Here is a 22192-nt window from a genome sequence, read left to right on the forward strand (position 1 = left end):
TTTCCTTTAAATATTTCCTACTTTTTTTGGGGAAAGATTCATTTGTTTTCTAAAAACATTCTGGGAAATTTGAGAATGAACAGGTGTAGAGCAAGCATGTTAAACGTCTAGGTGTTGTTTTTGTTAACCTTGCTAACAACATTTCCATATTTCTTTCTTCAAAACATTTAGCTCTTGCTGTCTACATGTCCACTAGGTAACACGGTATTAAAGTTGGAACTAGGCTTTATTTTGATATTCTTGCAATGGAAACAAATCTTTTGTATTTAAGGGAGAGAAGAATCCATCCCAGTCTATAAAATAAGACAGAAAGAAAGACTACACCAACCAGAATATGTAAGTTTAAATATGCCACTTAAAAATGTTTATTTCACCTTTTAATCTAAATTGGAAAACAGCCAATAACCAGGTTCCTTCGTGTTTTCCAGGGAAAGCCAACTTGCCATTTTAAAAAGCAGATTTATAATCCTTTCAACATTCACCAAATCTGTATTGAAGGTGTGCAATGTTTTGTTAAGACCCAGAGACCCAGTGGTGAGAAGAGATTCAGGTCCTACTCTGGCCTTCTATAGCTTACAAAAGATAGTCATACATTTTCTTCATGTCTCTTTTTTAAATCTTGCAGTGCAATTTACAGAATAATTGCACATAATTTACTTTCAACATAGTATGTATATATGTATGTTATTAATTATATCACATAAATGATGACCTATTCAAGCGTGCAGTGATTCAAAATATTATGCTTAGCTTTTATGAAATGTTTCTTTATTGAAAAGAAATCTGTACATTAATTCCCAGTGTCTTTGAAGGTTTACATTTTATTTCCGTCAAGTAAAGATACAAATAATTGCTAAATAATACTGTCTATAAATATTCATAATGAGACAGAATGCTTGTATATCCAAATTGTGCTTTAAACACACACACTTTAATCAAGGGCTCACTCTAAAATGATAATTAATATAGCTGGCATTTGCATTAACAAAGGACATTTATAGAAGGTACATTTATCAAGTTAAGCACAATTATAGCACATGTGGCTGCTGGTTAATTAAAATAACATTTGCATGAGAGTTTATGTTAGACACTGACACAGGGAAATATTTTCATTTCCATATGCTTTGAGTAATTGTATTTTAATATCTTTTTCTTCTCTGAAGTAGTTATTTCATTTACTTTTTTATAAGAATTCAGTACATTTAAATCTGTTCTTTTTCCAGATATATTAAGTAACTAGTAGATACTATAACTCTGAGCTGTATTTACTCCCAGCTGAGATATATTTGATAATTTTTGGTGTTATATGGATGGACTGAGCTTGGTTTGGGTGTTACATTCTTTCAATTCTGTGTCCCTCTGTGAAAAGATCATGAGTGTTACATTTTCTGCCTACATGCTTGGTGGACTGTGTGAGGTACCACTCAGATCCCTTTTCTGGATTACAGGAAATACTCTCTTAGCTGCTGCAAGTGATGTTGGAAGAAGGCACCAGTTAGCATCCTTCTTTAGGGACTATATCAAACTCCCTGCCCTGAGCAGCTCACAGCCATTGGCTAAGCACCATGGGGTATAAAGACCCAGCTGGTCTCTCCAGTATCTTCTAGCTCCAGAACTCCTGTGGGGTCAGCTGAGGCTGTTGTGGGGTTGGAATTGCAGTGCAGATAAATTTCTCTGCTATCTACTCATTTCCACAGGTGTTGGTGCCAAAAGCATGCCGAAAGAAACCCTCCTTTTCAGAGGTTGCTTCCTGGGAGCTCAAGCTGTGGAATCTGCCCAGAAGTCAAAGGTCTTGATGGCAATTGTACACTGACAGCAAGTTCTAGCAGCCATTACTACACTGACGCTTATTCTGGTCACTGAATCAATATCAATATTCATGAAGATAGAGCATCTTGATTTTGCTCATATTTTTGGACTCTCTATAACAATCAGCTTCTTCATTTCATCATGGATAGCTGACAAATAATATGGCAAGTAATTGAACTCATCAGAAAAGTAAAACAAATCTATAGTAATCACATTTTGCTTTAGTGACTAGTCTTTGAGCTCTTTCAACCTGCAGATTGAACAGGCTGTGGTGTGCTTTTGAAACAAAGGAAAAGATGAAACAGATGCTTGTTAATCATGTTGGAACTTCTAAAACAGCTGTTGCCATGGGAGATATTGTTCCAGTACTTCTTTTGAATTTTACATGAGGACATTTGCTCCCTCCTTGGCATTGCAAATTACAGGAGTGATTGAGGTAGTTCTAAAATCCCTAACTCCCCTTCCCCATTTGAATGCCTAGCCTTGCGTTTTGGCATCAATTTGAGCTGTAATGCCTTTGCAGCAAAGCAAGGAAAAGTCTGTGAACTATAATTGCTCACTGCAAAAGTGTTTGATGATTAGCACAATCTCTCAAGCAAGTTGTAAAGGATAGAAACTGTGCTTAGGGAGTTAATAAAACAATCCCGCAGTTTCCCTAGGCAGTTTTTCCAGGTGCAACGTCTGCCCCTCTCAAAACAAAATCTACAGCTTCGGAATAGAGTGAGCCGCGCGCATGGATCAATGGTCAAACCCAGAGAGTGGGGCTCATCCAAGAGAAACAAGACGAAAAATTCAACCAGAGACAGAAATCTGGACGTGCACCAAACAACTTTTCATCAGTGTGTCTGTCCGGGAGGAAACATTTTCCAGTGGCCTCCTTCCTTTTTTTTTTTTTTTCTTTCGAAATGAGCTCAACTGCAGTGTTCGCAGGCGTTGTAACCAACACACTGCTTTAGGCATGGAGGAGCATGAATAAGTGATGCTGTCTGTTCAAGGTATCTTACCTGCTCCGCCTCCTCCACCCCCACCCCCACCCCCAAGTCAATTCAAACCTATTGATAAACCAAGTCTAGCATATTTGTCTGCAGTGTCCACGTGGGGATTTGCGGGTGTGTTTTCCTAACGGTGCGGGACTCGGGGGTCAGGCAGGCGAGCAGGGCTGACGTAGAGGGGAAGACAGCACTATGATATAGGCTGACCTCTGTTAGGGAAAGGATAGAACTTGGGGGATTTGTTAACTGTTGTCTCTCGTTCATTTGCTACATATGTGCCCTCCAACTTCAGTTGTGGATGCCGTGAAAGGAGCCGGAGCAGGCCTAGTACCAGCACCGGGCACCTCCCTGAATCTGAAGGCAACGAGGCGGGCATCGGTCCACCGGAAATGCACAAACAGCTTCTTCCAGACGCTGGCCTTCGTCTCAATGAGATGCTCTTTGGCTTAAACCGATAAACCGCCCCATCAGGTGGGACCATTTGGAAGTGACAGAGAAAACACACAGGGCTCGAGTGTTTTGCACTCAGCCGTGTTTACAGAAACAGGAAAGCCTGGTGAGTCATCTTCTGTTTTTAAATAGGAACTACCGAGAATTCATACGTGCAGATTGCCACTCCATGCATTTAAAATGACCGAGCAGTTACATTTGAATGTGTTCAGAGGATGAGCAGAAGGCAGCTTACTGGCATTAAGTATATTATTCACTATATTATATAACTGTAATAGAGTGATTTCAAAAGTCTCATGAGACGGTGGGGAATTAGAAAGATAATTTTGTCCTAGCTGTTTCATTTTTATCCCCCTGGGCAATAGGGGGACTGTTTAGTATTCAGAAGGTGGCAGGGACCACAAAGGTCACTGTCTTCAGTATTCCTGAATTATAGCAAACACATTGCAAATGGCAAGTTGTCAATATGCCATGATTCAGGTGGTAGCCTGAAATAAAGAAAAGGAAGCAGGGCTTATGGAGGGAGAGGAGGAGAAAAGCAGTGATGCTGGTGGAGAATGCAGGAAGGGCTATGTTGCCCTCTGAATGTTTTATCGAGTTGCTCTCCTTTCAATACTTGTGCTCCACAGATGCCTTTCAAGTTATTTCATCCTGCACCTTTGCAAGATCCCTCATCTTGTTGTCAGTAAATTGGATGAGTGCACCTTCTGTATATTCATTCAAGCGATGTAAATATTGAACAGAAAGGGAGCTATGGGTATGTATCAAGGAATCTTCCTCTGAGGGGACCTTGTGTCATTAGTCTGTATTCTTTGACATAGTTGTTAAAATACAAGTCTGGCTAATTGCTTTAATTCAACTTGCATTTCTTGTGTGTTATCTATGGGACCAAGACTTGCCAAGTGACTTGCTGAATAATGGTACATTTTGCCATTTTCCCCAAGGCAGTGCAATAGAGTATGAAAGAACAGACTTTCTTTATACACACGCACACACACACACACACACATATGATTGATTTCCACTTTATTTTCTTAATTTTTTTGGTATTTATTTTTTATTTGGAGGATAATTGCCTTATAATGTTTTTTTGGTATTTCTGCTGTACAGCAAGGTGAATCAATTCTAAGTATACATATTTATACATATTTCCCCTCCCTCCAGAGCCTCCTTCCCACCCCACTTCCCTGACCCAGCCCTTTAAGTCATCACAGAGAACAGAACTGAGCTCCTGAAGCGCAGACTTTCAAGCAACCCACCTGGGTTTGAATCTGGGCTCAGCTACCTACTTTAGCTGTGTGTCCTTGGGCAAGTTACTTAATTTCTCTGTGCCTTAGTTTGCTCATCAGTAAAGTGCAGATGGTAGTGTATTCCTCCTCGGGTTTCTGTGTGAATGAGATGTGCTAGCAACAAGTGTGTATTCCTAGAAATGAGCAATGAGTCTGTAGTCACTGCTATCCAAGCGTTTGCTGTCATCCACGTCGTCATCCTCACTAAACAATTGGTGAGCCCGTCATAATGTTGGTATTGAACCTGTGTGGCAACCCAAGATCACTGTTCATTTCAAGGAGCTCACAAAACAAAGGTTTAAAAATCAGTTCTAGAATGTTCCTGCCGATCATTCCTGTTGAGGCCTCCCTCTTTTACATCATGGATTATATGAACTAGGAAATAAATGCTCAATGGTTTTAAAATATGTAGTGAAAAGTAGATATCTAAGCTATGTATTCTCCCAGAAGAGAGCACGAATAGGTTTTTCTACCAGTAGCTGAAGTTTTCACAGCTGAGGAAAAGCATATGGTTCTGCCATAATGCTGGGTATCCTTGAGTAAATTACTTTATCTCTCTGAGACTCAGGTTTTAATTTTTCCTTTGTTTTCTTGTGAAGTAAGAATGAGGATATAAATTTCTTGTTTTCATTTATTCCAAGGCACTATTTTGAGTAACTAATATGCACCTTGCATAACTAGGTTCTAGATGTATTTTTATTCACATTGAACAGTGAATGTCTTTGCCATGATAATAAGCAGATATAAAAAACATCTATAATATTAAGAAAGAAAAAACTGCTATAGGAATATAAAGCCTATATTGGACCTGAACTTAGGTCTTTTTCTTTATTTTCTTCTCCAATGGGCTTGTCTGAATTTCAAACCATGCTCATTTGCTTAATTTGGCTGCATTTCTTTCTTTCATTGACTAATTCTTAATGTTAGATGGTAGTTTGTACTAATATAATTTTTAATGATTTCCAAAGAGATCGTTCAGGGAATCTTCTTAGCTTACAGAGAACATTCTGGGTTTCTCCAAGTTTATGAGCCTTGTCAATGTGAGAATAAGGGGCTTGAAAGTGATATGGAACACGGGGCAGCAGATAGTTTTTCTGATAGTGGACATTTGCATGTTTGTGAATTTATAGTCATATATAACACTATAAATTTTTGGACTGGAACTAAGAGGTGAGGAAATCTCTACTGTCCACCAGACACTTGAGGTTGTTCCCCAACTATATTATTTTGGAAGATCCCATGGCATAATTTGTGATGTGATGGGGGCCAGAGCAGGGGGTTTTTGGAGGATAGCGGCTCACCCCCCAGGTAAGAAGCATGGATGACCATGCCCATTTGTGAAGAAAATAAAGAAAACAGACACATTGTTGATCAGGTCCTAAAGAAAAGGGCATTTGTCCATGTTTTCATGGCTTCAGTATCTCTTCCTGGGAAAAGAAGATAATGATGTTTGTCATTATTTTAGCAATGAATTGTTTGCTCTGAAATCACTAAATAAAATCAACACTGGAGTTACCAATATTTTCCACCAGACACTTTCATTCTCACCTTGGAACTCCTTAGGTGAAGGCATCAATGATGGACTGATGGACTTTCTTTTTACCCTTCAGCATGTTCTCCAGAGAATCTGGAAAGGCCCTTGGGCCTTTTCATTTGTTGTAGCTTAGAAAGAGCACAGTGCCGCTAGAGACAGCGGCAACTGAAAGCAATTTCTGGGCTATTTGAAATGCTTAATAAAAACTCCAGGAAACTTGGCCCCTTAAGTGCAGCATATGTGATCTTAATGTGGGACTGTTGTTCTTCTGGCAAGACCCCCTGTAACACAATTGGATTTGTTCCTCAAGAAGTGTCAGCAAGGCGCCGAAAGGATTCACAGACTGAGCTTTGGTCAGAACCTGTAGGTTTTCTTGGACTCCAAATTGTCCATGACGGGTACAAAAGACCCCCTGCTGACCCGTCCTCCCAGCATTCTTGGGCCAATTTCTTTTTTTTTTTTTGCCAGGTCCTTACTCTTTTATGATTGAAGAGCTCTCAATGTGTAAATAACAAATGGAAGTTGGACAGAGAGATTGGGCCTGAACTTAGGTCTGTTTTCTTTATTTTCTTCGCAAATGGGCTGGTCTGAGTTTCAAACCATGCTCGTTTGATTACTTTGGCTGAATTTCTTCTTTCTTTGGGTGATTAATTCTTGATTTTAGATCGCAGTTTGTACTAAAATCATTTTCAATGATTTCCAAAGAGTTCTTTCAGGAAATATTCTGGGTTTCCCCTCCAAATTTATGAGCCTTGTCAATATCACCCAGCACTTGGATGTCTGAACAGGCCTCCCATGTAGTACTTTCTCCTGGCTTTGCCCTTTGAATGCGTTCTGTGGAGTAGATCCTGGGTTTTAGGTTCGACAGGGATGCTGAGCCTTGCATCGGCTTAATGTTTCTTATGGGTGCAGTTGGACAGATGAATTATGTAAAATAATGTTGCTGACTTTATAAAGTTTAAAGTTCTCTTGTGTAGAGGAAATGTGTTAAAACACTTTGAAGTCTCCTTAAATTTGCACAACACTTGAGTACGTCATCATCACCAGCAGGCCACCTACTCTGGTTCAGTGCTGTCTTTGAAAGCGCTTCCTGCGTGGACTTTCAAAAATGCAAGTGGGATGGAGCAGAGTAAATAGTCATCCTCTGTTCCCTTCCAGGATCAAATGACATGATAGTCGCTTAGGTGATATCCTACGCAGACAACATACCTTTGTGTGTAAACATGGATTTTGACATCTCTGTAGATACACCCTGGGTCAGAGGTCAAAAATTTGTAGTCTTGGTTTCTCCCAAAAAGGTACTGGCAAGCCCATGGGTGATAGGAATGTGAACAGTGAAACAGACCTCCTACCCATGGTGATCAGAAAATAAAAGGATGGATGCCTAGCACCCAAGGTTCTAAAAGGCAAAACTAAGTGGAAAATGTCCCAGGAGGTACGTGTGTCTACCAGGGTGACGCTGTTTGCTTCTCTTTCTGGGAGTTTCCCATTAACGTCATCAGATATTTATAATCCTCCTCCTCCCTTTGCAGAACTGTCAATTAGTTCCATTCAATACTCAGGCATTTTGTGCTAACTACCGGTTCTTCTGGCGGTGCTCCGAGAGAGATAGGATGCTCTGATCTGTGTCTCAGCAACACCTCCATTGCTAGTCTGTCGTTACCCACATATGGGTGGTGTTGAGAGATGCGAAATGGGGGCAGAGTTTGCAGACAATTTCCTTTCTCTTCTCTTTCTGGAGTGGCTACAGTGAAGATAAGACAAACCAGTAACCCCTGTGCAAAGCATTGCCAGCTTCTCCAGTGATGGAAAAGTGCTTCTGAAAGTCAAGGAGAGAGGGAGAGCCAAGGCCTGTATCTGTTCCTGGTTAAATTTCCCTTAATTTCAGTGCCAACAGCCTTTATACTCTGTCCCTTGTTTGTACTCAGAATAAAAGCTGCTCTCTTACAAATGTTTAACCTGCAAACTTCACAGGTATTAAAAGTCCTACAGAGCCCAGCAAAAGGAACCTGACCTCTATAAGCACCCCACCCCCGATGGTGTCACGGGCTGTTTGTTGAGGGTTACTTTGAAGGTTCAAACAAATAGATTGAGAAACAGCTTTATGAAACTTAATAGATTCTTAAATAGATTGTAACTGGATTATCAGGAAAATCCCCAAGAAGCTGTCTTAAACTTGCTTTGTGTATAATGTTCAAGAAATTTATGAAAGTTCATTCTCCATCTCTCTCTCCCACCACCCTTCCTTCTCAAATTCCCTCATCTGATTTATTCTTGTAATTGGTAAGTGAGCCATTTTCCTATTCTGTTAGAATGTCTATGAAATGATAAAGAGAAAAAAAAGTTAATTAAATGGAAGAATTTGTGGAGGGATATTAGGTTCAGAAATAAATTATTTCAACATGTGAGGTTTTCACTGGGCTGCCAAAGAAAATCCATGCAGTAGGTCACAAGAATAGAATCAGTAGCTGGTAGGCTTAAATTTCCTGGTTTAGAAAAACTTAAGATGGGTGTTCAGATATGACGTTTTCTAAGTTGGGTGGTTTGGAGTAGAGTATGTACTTACAAGTATAATTTCAGAACACAGATTTTGGCAAACTGGATTAGAAGTGAATTTAACATTATTAATCTTTGCATTAATAAATGAGGCACTGTATTTGATGATATTTTGTTTTAATATTTTAAATTACAAATACTGTGCTAGAAGAAAGGAAAGTGAATTACAATTATGATTTTGTTACTAACAAATAATGTATTGGAAGAAAATTTATTTAAATTGTAGGGGCCTTGGTTTACCAAAGATGAAAATTTTAATGTCTGCTTAGATACTTGCTAACTTTCCAGATCTAAGAACACCCCAAACAAAGCAGAGGTATCACTTCAGTTCTGTCCTCTGCTTTCCAATCAGACTTGGTTAGAAATAATACCACATTTCTGGATGCTATTTAGTTATTACAATATTGTGTTATCACACAAGTAAACTTTTACTTTAATAAAAGTTTGAGGGCTGCTGGCACTATGAATAAGATACTTGAACTGCTCAAACTTAAATAACTTCTCAAGGTTTTCCAGGATAAATTACATTGATTTCTTTTGTAGACAAGAAACACTTTCTGCATGATTTCGAATTACATGATATTTTTGTTCTTGTTTTACATTTCTAAAAATCTAGTTTTGAGGATACCATAGGCTTACACAACAAATAGTAAAAATTAAAAAGCTTCATGAAGTTGGTCATGGTAATTAAGAATAAAAAAAAGGAGATAAAACCACAGGATTCATAAAAAGTTGAAGTTTTAACCTTTTTTGAATTATAGACTTAGAAAGTCTGAGAAGAGCCTTGGAAACCCTCTTACTACAATAAGCATTAGCATACACACACACTTAGACACAGCCTCTAGAGAGTCAAAAGCAAAAGAACTACTTCAGGCCTTTCTGTGTCCCAATAGGTGGTCTCTCCGTTTGGTCTTTGCAGTTATCTTTGTTGTCTGTATGGTGGTGTTAGAGGGAACTAGGGCAAATAGTGACAACTCTGAGTATCCAAGTATGAGAAGAGCATAGTGGCCCAGATAAAACAAAATGATAGATGATTCTCAAATTGTTTCTCTTTGGTCTTGTAAAGGCTTCTTTTCCTTTGTGCTCATGTTAAAATCTGGCCTTCTTGAGAACACACGAGTTGTTGGTTAGCCATATTTGTGGTGAGTTGCTGGGGCAAAGCCAGCTTGAATTTAAAATAGGCTGCGGATGGCCTACAAAGTGTATGCAGAATATGTGGATAATTACGAGCTTTCAACAGGTTTTTATGTATTAATAAGCCATTTACTCCAAGGAGAAATCTGAGCACATTCAAAAAAAGTTGCAGTAATTTCCACACAGATAAATACGTTTTACCGCAGCGTGTGAATAGACTTCAGAGAGGGGCTAAAATTCCCCTTCCAGATTTTTCACATCATAGTAATCTATATTTGGAGGTGTATTTTGCTGTGAATGACATGGAAGAGAGCAAAATAAAGTATTTGTTCTCTCTCCCCTCTTTCTTCCCCAACCATGTTTTATTTTCTCCTGTTTCCTTGTGGTCACGTTCTCTTCTCAACTTCTGAAGACAATTTAGTCTGGGTCTCACTCAGTGTGTGGTGCTGGAGGATGCTTGGGGCACCCTAAAAGTAATGCTGAGTCTGATTCTTATTAGGATCAGAGCTGCTGAGCAAAATCTTTAAATAAGTGAAACCATTTGTAAGGGTTTCTCTTGATAATGCGTATCCCATTTATTTCCCTGTTACAGTGACATTCCCTGGTAGATGTTATTAATAGTGTTTTATGAAATGTAAGTCAGGACCCTAAAGGGCTGAGCAAATTGTCCCCAGCCACTAAGGTTGTAAGGACAGAGCCAGGTCCAATTAACTGCACATCTACATTCCCTTTAACTATCTTTAGCTTCAACTCCAAGCTGGGGTATACCAGATGCCCAATTAATATTTAGGGAATATTGTTTGAAGGATAGAGTTACCTTCAAAATTGCATTAGTTTCCTGATGTGATATCTAGCCAAGCATCCTGCCATTCATCATCCTTTGCTCTTGTTACTGAGTTCAAGTTTGTACCGTCTGCCTCACGACAGGCCAATAAATCAAGAGACAAGCTGTTGAGGCATGGAATAGCGACTTTATTCAGAAAGCTGCAGGCCCAGAAGATGGAACTATCATAATTTAGTCTGAATTCAGGCTTCTTTTATATTAAAAGGGGGAGGGGGTGACTTCCCTGGCTGTCCAGTGGTTAAGACTCTGGGCTTCCTTTGCAGGGGAATGGGTTCATTTCCTGATTGAGGAACTATGATCCTGCATGTTACATGGTGCAGCCAAAATAAGGGGGTGTATGGGGTGTCATTGGTTGTTGCAAACTTCTTGGTGCAGGAGCCCTTTGTTCTTGCATCTGTCCACCTAGGTCAAGCCACAGTGTTCCTGTAAGCCTCCAAGAAGATAAATATTATTCTGTATCCTGAAACTTTTTATATCTATATGAATGAAAATTGTTGCACCTTAAAAAGTGAGAGCCTTGAGAATGGATGGTCCTGTATATTTTAGGCTATAGGCAACATTCTTAACCTGTAACATAAGCAATTGAATAAAAAGGTTAAAGGAAAAGTAACAAGTCTAATATGGAATCAGTTTTGTTCTTCTCTATTACACTCTGGACTGGATAGTCAGTTTCCATGCTCTTGGAAGCAGAGTGGTGGACTAGACAACTCCAGCTAGAAATTCATGTCCTGAAACCTATAAAATTGAATAACTTCCTCACTAATAAACATTCTTTGAAGTTGTGGGTGCAGTGATTTAAGAAATACACCTATGTCTTTTAGTCAAATAATAGAAGATAGTTTTTAAAAAAAAAATCTGGAGTATAGTTGTTTTACATTGCTGTATTAGTTTCTTCGGTAGAGCAAAGTGAATCAGCTATGTGTATATACATATTCCCTATGTTTTGGATTTCCTTCCCATTTAGGTCACCACAGAGCATTGAGTAGAATTCTCTGTACTATGCAGTAGGTTCTCATTAGTTGTCTGTTTTGTATATAGTAGTGTATATATGTCAATCCCAGTCTCCCAATTCTCTCTTTTTCCCCCTTGGTATCCATACATTTGTTTTCTACATCTGTGTCTTTATTTCTGCTTTCAAATAGTTTCATCTGTACCATTTTTCTAGGTTCCACATAAGTGCGTTAACATAAGTTATCTGTCTTTCTCTTTCCAACTTATTTCAGTCTATATGACAATCTCCAGGTCCATCCACATCTCTGTAAATGGCACAATTTCACTCCTTTTCATGGCTGAGTAATATTCCATTGTATGTATGTACCGCATCTTTTTTAATCCATTACTCTGTTGATGGACATTTAGCTTGCTTCCATGTCCTCTCTACTGTAAATAGTATTGCAATTAACATTGGGGTGCATGTAATCTTTTGGAATTACAGTTTTCTCTGGGTATATGTCCAAGAGTGAGATTGCTAGGTCATATGGTAGTTCTGTTTTTAGTTATAAGAAACAGAAGACAGTTTAAAAAATACACTAAAGAGTAACTGAGCCATTTATATATGTTGGTTTAATATAATCCTAAGAATATTTTGCTAGAATATCTTGAAGAATTTAGGAAATATTATGTGTTGACATTTTAGAAATACACTAATACTTCTTTCCCACTAATGGTGATTTTTTAATCCTGGAAAACATTCAAGTAATTATAGTCAGCTTTCATGTATCAGTGACTATTCAAAGTAACATTCTTATATCTGATATCTAGCTTGATTTTATAATACTATCTATATTAGAAAGTTTTAGAATGGCTTCCTGTTATGTTTTGAAGCCAAAAAACTTTCAACAATGCTATAATTATTTTTAAAATTTGATTATTTATCATTGCTCATTTCTATTATTAGTTCATATCAAGTCTCTTAAATGTTTTAGTGTTTATGTAAATAGCAGCTTACACTAAGGAAGTTTCCAGGCTTGGGATTCTTGAACATACTGAATCCTTGATCACATTCTCACCCTGGTTGTTGGTTGTCTGCCTGGATTAAAAGATCAAAAACAGAAATAAAAACTGTAAGTGAGAGACTTTTCATAATTCTTTTCCTGTTGAATTGTGTTTCTTTCTTTAAATTCCTGTTCCTTAGTAAATGAATTTGGCAAAATCCTTGCCTGGATGTTGAAAGGAATAACAGTAAGAAATACAATGGAGAACAAAATGCCAATTGAGTTTTTAATCTTTATTTAAGATTCATAGTGGTAGTCTCCATATCATTGATCCCTTGTGTTACTGACAAGGGGTTCTTGTCTCCTTAATCAATAGGAATTGATCAGAGGCCAGACAGGAAATTCAGACAAGGTTTTATTGGGGTCCCTGCTGCAGCAGGGGAGAGTGAGAACAAACAACAGGCCCCCTTGCTTGCTTGCTCCCTGAGGAGGAGATGAACTTTTCCCTTATGTGGGGCGAGGTTAGGGGTGTGCCCAGGAGTCCCACTGGAGGGGTGGCTTAGATGCTTTGTCCACCTCTTAGGTGGTGGTGTATACAGGGGCATGAGCCGTACACTGCTTTTGCTCAGGACTCTTCAGAAGTGGCAGTTGGATCTTTTGGTCTCTTTGTATCTTTTGTCCAGAATTTGCTCTTACTGTACATGCATGCAGCTATTTTTAGTCCCATATAATTTCTTTGTATTTTGTTGCTTAAGAAGAGGTGTGTCTAGCTGCAAGCATTGCAGCACTGCAGCAAAGGATCTCAGGTCCCAAGCCTGTCTCACTTAAGTGGTCATTTCAGGAGGTAGAGGGCAGAAATGGGTATCATAAGTTGAGCTTATTGGGTTCTAAACCAGGAATTAGAGCTAGATCTGCCTAAGTTATATTGTGAGTGACTCTAAAGGTCTGGAAAAAGCTTGAAACCCAGGGGTCCATTGATAGTTGCTTCGGACTGTGGGGTACTGGCAAATGTGTATGGCTTAGTCTGCTTGCTCTGCCTCTAACTTCATCTAAGTACATCTCCAACGACAGAGAATGTCTCCCTACTCAGACATTCTAGGCTTTTCTTAAAGGTTTGTAAAACTGGGCGGGGTGTGTAAGGGGGAGCAAAGATAAAGAGTCAGTCACAGGTGTAGCATGTGGAAGACATGTGCTCTGTTGCTCTGCTGTATTTTGGGGGGAAAGAGGATAAGGATACGAGGATAGGATGTTTAAGAACATATCTCCATATATTATGCATGATGTTCAGCAAACAAGATATGTCAGATCCTGTTCAGAGCTTGAGAAAGACCTGCACAAACACTATTCAGGAAGGCCTTTCATAGGATGGTGATTGTCTCTGTTGGGTAGGTGGCTAGAAGAGGATTTGATGAACTATTTTGGGGAAAAGACCAAACCTGGGATTCAGTCCCTCTCTAGGATATGCAGATGCAAGCTTCTGCTGACACTTGGGTCTTGAGTAATCCTAAGTTACTGAAGTTAAGCACATTTGAGGCTATTTAGCACTCTTTATGGTTTGATGATGGTTCTCAATAATATTATTCATTGTTTTAATAAAATCATTTTTTTTTTTTTTGCCAAAAATGACCTCTCCTGAACAGAGACAGATGCAGGTTTTCTGTGCTCACTGCTTATAATTTTTGGAGCCCTCTTTAAGAAAATAGCACAAAATTACAAATACAGACTAAAGTGTAATAGTGACTAAATCTTTAGAAGGTAGAAAGACAGTACAGTGCATCAGAAAATTTAAAAAGCTGACAATCACTGAAAGCATAATAAATTCAGAAAAATAGCACAATATTTGTATTGATAAACTGCCGGACACATTTCCACTATGCTTTTTCCCTCTTTTTATTATTATTGGCTCTATGATCTCTGGTTTCCTTTTTTTTTTTTTTCCTGAAGACAAGGTTTTAGAGCAGTTTTCGGTTTATAACAAAATTTAGAGAAAGGTACAGAGGTTTCTCTTATATCCTTCGTTATCAACATCACTCATCAGTGGCACTTTTTAAATTTTTTTTACCAAGAGTGAAGCTCACTGACACATTATAATCACCCAAAGTCCATAATTTAGTTTAGGGTTCAATCTTGGTGTTGTATATTTTGTTTGTTTGGACAAAAATATAAGAACATATATCCATAATTCTAATATCAGAATATACTGTTTCTTTTCACTGTCCTAAAAATCCTCTGTTCTCTGCCTATTCACCTCTTTCCCTCATCCCCTGGCAACCACTGATCATTTCACTGTCTCCATAGTTTTGCCTTTTCCAGAAAGTCATATGTAATTGGAATAATATAGAACCTAGCTTTCTCAGATTGGCTTCTTTCACTTGGTAGTATGTGTTTTAGGTTCCTCCATATCTCAGTAGCTCATTTCTTTTCAACTACTAATAGTATTCCCTGTTTGGATGTATCACAGTTTATTTTTACATTCATTTCCTGAAGGACATCTTGGTTGCTTCCAATATTTGGCAATTATGAATAAAACTGCTATCAGTATTTGTATGCAGGATTTTTATGGATATACATTTTCAACTTTGGGGGAAAATACTAATGAGCAGTGATTGATGGATCATGTGATAAGAGTATATTTGGCTTTTTAAGATCTGATTGCTTCTTTACATGACAACAATTTTCTAACGTCATTTGCTTCTTTATATGATAACAATTTTATAATGTCATTTTCTTTGGAGAGAGTAATTAAGTCTTTCCTCTTATATGACCGAATGAAAAATTTTTTTCTTATCAAAGAGAGTTAGGATGCATAAAACAGGTAATTTCATATGCAGATGTACTTCTTGCTAGTAGCTGTGTTATAGGTTTGTGTCCTACAGAAGGTCTGATAAATTCTGTCTCATGATTGCCGTCCAAAAAAGGAAAAAAAATAGTTCAGTGTACTTATAACTGTTTGCTCTATGTCATCAAGTATATTTCTGTCAGGAAAGAACTTCATTTGAGGCATACTGAAGTCTCATTTCCTCTGTGTACAATGTTAGAAGTCTTATGACTGGAAGATTTTTCTGCAGATTCGCTTCTGGATCTATACATATCAAGACTTGTTTCTCCTTACAGGATCCGTAGGTTTCCTAGGTTGTGAACTGTAAGCATGCTTATGTTCTATAAGCCTGTCCTTAGAGATGGGTTAGAGTGTTAGTACAATGGTGGGAGGAGTATTTTTGGAAGCGGTTCCTATGCTATGCAGGAGAGTAGTGACAATAGTACACAGAGGTGACTGCAGATCACAGAAATGTATATCACTAAGCCCAACAAATGTGCCCCCAACTTAATTTCTTCTTATCTGAAGCACAAAGACCCATGGCCACTCCAATTTATAAAAATTGTATGACTATGAACACACTCCTAAGCCTCCTCCCAGAGCCTTGGAAGTGTCTTGTATAAGTGAAGAACCCTGAGGCTTAAGTTTCATTAGCTTCATGGTAAATTCACTTTTCTTTTATACAGCTCATGAGGTTCTCTTGGAAAGTACACTGGGGTGGTTTACCATTCCCTCCTCCAGTGGATCGTGTTTTGTTAGAACTCTCTGCTATGACCAGTCCGTCTTGGGTAGCCCTGAATGTCATGGCTCATAGCTTCTCTGAGTTACACAAGCCCCTTTTCCATGACAAGGCAGTGATCTGTGAAGGGGATCACTTTTCTACCATTGGATTTTACCCTTTTTTCCTACTGACATGGTCTTATAGACCTTCATAGTATGTTGCTTGAACCTGTGTCATCGGGAAGACCAAATCTGACTTCACATTAGATCTGTTCCTTCTATTTTAACCCTTGTGCTCCATTGCCTGGGCTTAGCCATGCTGGCTTTGTACCTTTTGTAAAAGAATGTTGCCTATAGCCTGAAATATACAGAATAGCCTATTCTCAAGGCTCTTAACCTTTGAAGGTGTAACGCCTTTTCATTCATATGGAGATAAAACATTGCAGAAGAGAGAATAATATTTGTCTTGTTGGAGATTTACAGGAGCATAGTGAGCTGACCTAGGTGGACAGCTACAAGAACAAAGGATTCCTGCACCAACAAGTGTGCAAAAGCTAACCATGCCCCTCCCTCACCTTGCTTTTAAAAATGCCTTGTTGAAACCCTTCGTGGAGTTGAGGGGTTTTGGGAGCTATGAGCCACCCATCTGCCATCTCTCAGAGTCTTTTATGACCCTGCAATAAACCTTTCTCTGGTCCATGTTCTGACATTTCAGTTTGTTTGACCTCACTGTGCCTCAGGCACATTAACTTGCATTTGGTAACACCTGTCTTCCAGTTGCATTCATCCTATCTTACACTGTCTTGTCTATAATATTTAAGTGTGAAAAAAATATGTATACACACATACACATTCATATATATTTATTAACTACATGTATTTACTTCCTTCTTCAAGACTGATCTCAGAGTTGCTTCCTATATAATATTAATCTTTGTGGATAAATCATTCTACATATATATAAACTTATCTGTCATTGATGGGCAAAGCTTGGACATTTTTAAAGGCTTTTTGATACAATTTTCACAATTATCTTCAGAAAAGTTTATCCTTGTGAACTTTCCTACCAGAGATATGTTGTTTTATTACATTCTCCAAAAATGACTGTCATGCATTTCTCCAACGAAGACATGCAGATGGCCAATAGGCACATGAAAAGATGTTCACTATCACTAATTATTAGAAAAATAAAAATTAAAACTATAATAAGATATCACCTCACACCAGCCAGAATGTCTATCATCAGAAAATCCACAAACAATGAATGCTGGAGAGGTTGTAGAGAAAAGGGAACCCTCTTACACTGTTGGTCGGAATGTAAATTGATATAACCACGATGGAAAACAGCATGGAGTTTCCTTAAAAAACTAAAAATAGAGCTACCATATGACACTGCAATCCTACTCGTGGGCATATCTCCAGAGAAAAACATGATCCAAAAGGATACCTGTACACTGGTGTTCACACAGCACTGTTTATACAGCCAAGACATGGAAGCAATGGATATGAAAGAATGGATAAAAAAGATATGGTACATATATACACTGGAATATTACTCAGCCATTAAAAATAATAAAATAATGCCATTTGCAGCAACATGGAGGGACCTAGAGATTGTCATACTGAATGAAGTAAGTCAGAGGAAAAATATCATATGACATCCACTATATGTGGAATCTAAAAAGAAATAATACAAATGAACTGACTCACAAAACAGAAACAGACTCACAGACTTATGGTTGCCAGAGGAGGGGAAGAATGGAAGGAAGGGATAGTTAGGGAGTTTGGGATGGACATGTAGACACTGCTATATTTAAAACGGACAACCACAAGGACCTACTGTATAGCATATGGAATTCTATATGTAGCAATATTATGTGACAATCTGGATGGCAGGGGACTTTGGGGGAAATGGATACATGTATATATATGGCTGAGTCCCTTTGCTGTTCACCTGTAGGTATCTCAACATTGTTTGTTAATCTGCTATACCCCAGTACAAAAGAAAAGTTAAAAGAAATGTCACACTTTGAGTTCCAAAATAATACCATTGTGCAAATTCATTTGGAGTAATTTTTATTTTTACTATATTGAGTTTTGCCATTTGGGATCATAGTATATGTTTTTTCATTATTCAGTTAATCTCTGTATGTCTAAGCAAAATTTTACCATTTTCTCTCTATATGGTTCATGCATTCTTATTAAAATATTTCATACTTTGTTGCTATTGTGAGGAATATCTTTTTTCTCTTAATTTGTTTAAACTTTCATTGCTGGTATATAGAAAAACTATTTTTGTATACTTATTTTTTAGTTATTTTGACTTGGTAACTATAATAGTTCTTCAGTTAGGATAGATATTCTTTGAGGAAGTATTTTATTTTGTTTACTAGAGGTTCGGATATGAAAATTAAGTTAATGTTTTTTGGCTTGCATAAAAATAATCATATTTAATCATATTCTTTAAATCTACTTACATGATGAATTTAATTAAAGTGTTTCTTTAATTAAATCATAATTATAGTTCTGAATAAATATTTTTTGGTCCTGGTGTTTTATTCTTTTAATATTGTGCTGAACTTTTTCCCCAAAAAAATAATGTAGACAGAGGTGTAACTACAGACTGCTTATTGCAGCAGTATAAAAGAAAGCAAAGAACTATAAACAAAGTAAATGTTCACAACTAGAATGTTAGTTAAATAAATTAAAGCATATATTTCCAACTGAGACTGAGTAGACTTCATAAAGATATTATAAAACTGTATGTCTTAGTATGTCTATATTATTTGGTACAAAAGCTGCAAGTATGGAATGGGACCATTTTAAAGTTATGTATGTGTAAGTGTTTGAGTCTGTGAGTGTGTTTGTGTGGGAGTATATGAATGTGTCCAAAAATGTGTCTGCGTGTATGTATCCATCTGTGTGTGTATATACTGAGAATGACCTATACTGGATTTTAGCAATGAGATTTTTCCAGGTGAATAGAGATTATATTTTTTGTTTTATTATTAGAAAAAATGACATTATAGATTTATCCAATTGAACAAAAGGTACAATTAATATCCCAACACAGAAACAATCATTGCTAGCAGTAAATGAACATCATTCAAGATATCTCCTCAGTTCAGTTCAGTTCAGTCGCTCAGTCATGTCTGACTCTTTGCGACCCCATGAACCGCAGCACGCCAGGCCTCCCTGTCCATCACCAACTCCTGAAGTCCACCCAAACTCTCACATCCATACATGACCACTGGAAAAACCATAGCCTTGACCAGATGGACCTTTGTTGGCAAAGTAACATCTCTGCTTTTTAATATGCTATCTAGGTTGGTCATAACTTTCCTTCCAAGGAGTAAGCGTCTTTTAATTTCATGGCTCCAATCACCATCTGCAGTGATTTTGGAGCCCCCCAAAATAAAGTCTGACACTGTTTCCACTGTTTCCCCATCTATTTCCCATGAAGTGATGGGACCAGATGCCATGATCTTAGTTTTCTGAATGTTGAGCTTTAAGCCAACTTTTTCACTCTCCTCCTTCACTTTCATCAAGAGGCTTTTTAGTTCCTCTTCATTTTCTGCCATAGGGTGATGTCATCTGCATATCTGAGGTCATTGATATTTTTCTCGGAAATCTTGATTCCAGCTTGTGCTTCTTCCAGCAGCGTTTCTCATGATGTACTCTGCATATAAATTAAATAAGCAGGGTGACAATATACAGCCTTGATGTACTCCTTTTCCTATTTGGAACCAGTCTGTTGTTCCATGTCCAGTTCTAACTGTTGCTTCCTGACCTGCATACAAGTTTCTCAAGAGGCAGGTAAGGTGGTCTGGTATCCCCATCTCTTTCAGAATTTCCCATGGTTTATTGTGATCCATACAGTCAAAGTCTTTGGCATAGTCAATAAAGCAGAAACAGATGTTTTTCTGGAACTCTCGTGCTTTTTATTTAAATTAGTTCAAAGCCCATTACCAGTCTTACTGTCAGACAGCTCAGTTGCTCAGTCGTGTCCGACTCTTTGCGACCCTGTGGACTGCAGCACGCTAGGCTTCCCTGTCCATCACCAACTGCTGGAGCTTGCTCAAACTCATGTCATTTGAGTCAGTGACGTGAATAAGGTAAGATAGGGTAAGAAACTAGTCTTCCCCTCGTTTCGCTATTTTATCTGTTGCCCAGGTAGAATTTTCAAGGAGGGTTGACAAGTACTACTATTTTGTGAATCTTTCACAGGGAAGACTGTTGGCCTTTCTCAAGATCAAAATGACTGGGCACACCTTGTTAGAGCTTATTTTATTTCTTGCCCATAGGTGATAGGATGGTTACTTGCTGGCTATTCTGGCCAGTTGTTGAAGGTGGTTATTGAGAGGATGTGACCACTGAGTCAAGTTAGACCCAGGCAATTGAGACTCCTAACTCCCTCCCAGTCCCAGAATGTGTGTTCCACCTACTATCCCTGTGCTAGCAGTCCTTTGGAGGAAGCAGCCTTGTGAGTAAGGTGTGGTTGAGATCCTCCAGGACTTCCTTAGCAGTTCAAAGGTTAACACTCCTCATTTCCACTGCAAAGGGCATGGGCTTGATCCCTAGTCGAGGAACTGAGATCTCACATGCTACATGGCCAGATCATCTGGAGTGAATATGTGAGTGACCCCAGTTAAGTCCTCCATGTAAACTTTCAAGATTCTGGGGGACAGATATGGAAATCTACTCATCTTGCAGCTGCCAAAGGTAAGCCTTGTAGGTAAGTTTCCTGGCTTATTACACCTGCCACCTACTCATCTGGAGCCATCTGTCTCTTTATTCAGCCTTTCCTTGCCCTCCATGTACAGGCTCCAGTTTACAAACCTACACTGACAGACATGTTCTGTCTCCCTCAGTGATATTTAGTAAAATTGATTTTGTTGCTGAAATTTTAATGTTGGGAGAATCAAAACAAAAATTTGGATTTCTGGGTTTTCTTGAACATACCAAAGATCTGATAATATAACATCCTTTTAACTGTTTCTTATTGTTTTTCTTTTTTGGGAGGGTTTGGAATTGTGTCTATTGATCAAACATATTTAGAAAAATCTGGGTTTAAAAACTTAATGGACTACTGCAGAATTTCTTAGGCTTTCAAAATGTATCGTAGGTAGCCAAGAAATAGAATAAGCAATGTCAGGATAAGCAATGTTTCCCAAACATTTTTTACCATAGAATTCATTTCTTGAGAAGAATTTTTTGTAGTATATCTTACAGGGAAATTTGAGAAATGCCCATTCATGTCAAATTGCCGTATTTTTGTGTGTGTCTATTTTCTGTTTGCCCTTTGTCAGCCTTTATTCTTTTATTGTAATTGGAGGATAATTGCTTACAGTGTTCTCGTCCTCTTAAGGCAAAACTGGCTGGAGCTGTCTTGTTTTGATAGCTTTGTGTGCTCCTCAGTCACTGGGTCCGATCACTTACATGTCCTGCCCCATTCTTGACAGCATCAGAGTTTGCAAATTCAGTCCTAGAATTTTTTTGACGTTACTCTCTTATTTCATGGCACCAAGTATTGAACTAGTTAATTTTACTACGACTTCCTCCTTCATTTCTTGGGAGGCTTGATTTATTTGCTTTTATTGTCCTTCAGAAGGTCTCATGTGTTATATCTCCAAAATTCTTTCATGTTTGAGAACATCTGCCTGTTGCCCATATTCTGAAACCAATGTGTCTGGCTGTAATATATTTTGTATATTATAATTGTTTTTCCTTCAGGGTATCATAGGCTTAGTATGTTAAGTCTGCAACCAACCTGATTCACTTCCTTTTAAATTGACTCGCTTTTTCTATCTGGATGGCTGAAAAAAATATTTCTATGTTCTTAAATCTTAATAACACCAGGATATGTTACAATGTTGATCTTTATCTTTTTCCTCATAGAGAAGGCCTGTCCTTTCATCTGTGCTTCTTGAGGCAGGTTTATTTACATTTTTATTCTTTTAAAAACTTTCTCTATAAGCTGCTGTTTTTTAAATTGGAGTGTAATTGCTTTGCTTTACAAAATTGTGTTCATTTCTGCTGTACAATGAAATGAATCAGCTATATGTATACATATATCCTCTCTTAGTCAATAAAGTATAAGTAGATGTTTTTC

At 38.0% G+C, this 22192-nt stretch overlaps 1 long non-coding RNA gene across 2 annotated transcripts in view; it reads left to right on the top strand.

Annotated features, from left to right (window-relative positions):
• The first annotated feature begins 1702 nt into the window (after positions 1-1702).
• The window catches only part of LOC122685523, a 68308-nt gene continuing 47818 nt past the window's right edge, over positions 1703-22192 (top strand). Inside the window, exons 1-3 of one of the 2 annotated variants that reach the window (XR_006338424.1) lie at positions 1703-2804; positions 3094-3357; positions 3881-4008. This is a non-coding gene — a long non-coding RNA (uncharacterized LOC122685523). Of the gene's footprint in view, positions 2805-3093; positions 3358-3880; positions 4261-22192 lie in introns of those variants that run through there. The other variant, XR_006338423.1, reaches the window with a different exon arrangement.

This window comes from Cervus elaphus, chromosome 28 (genome assembly GCF_910594005.1).
Source record: "Cervus elaphus chromosome 28, mCerEla1.1, whole genome shotgun sequence".
Lineage (NCBI taxonomy): Eukaryota > Metazoa > Chordata > Mammalia > Artiodactyla > Cervidae > Cervus > Cervus elaphus.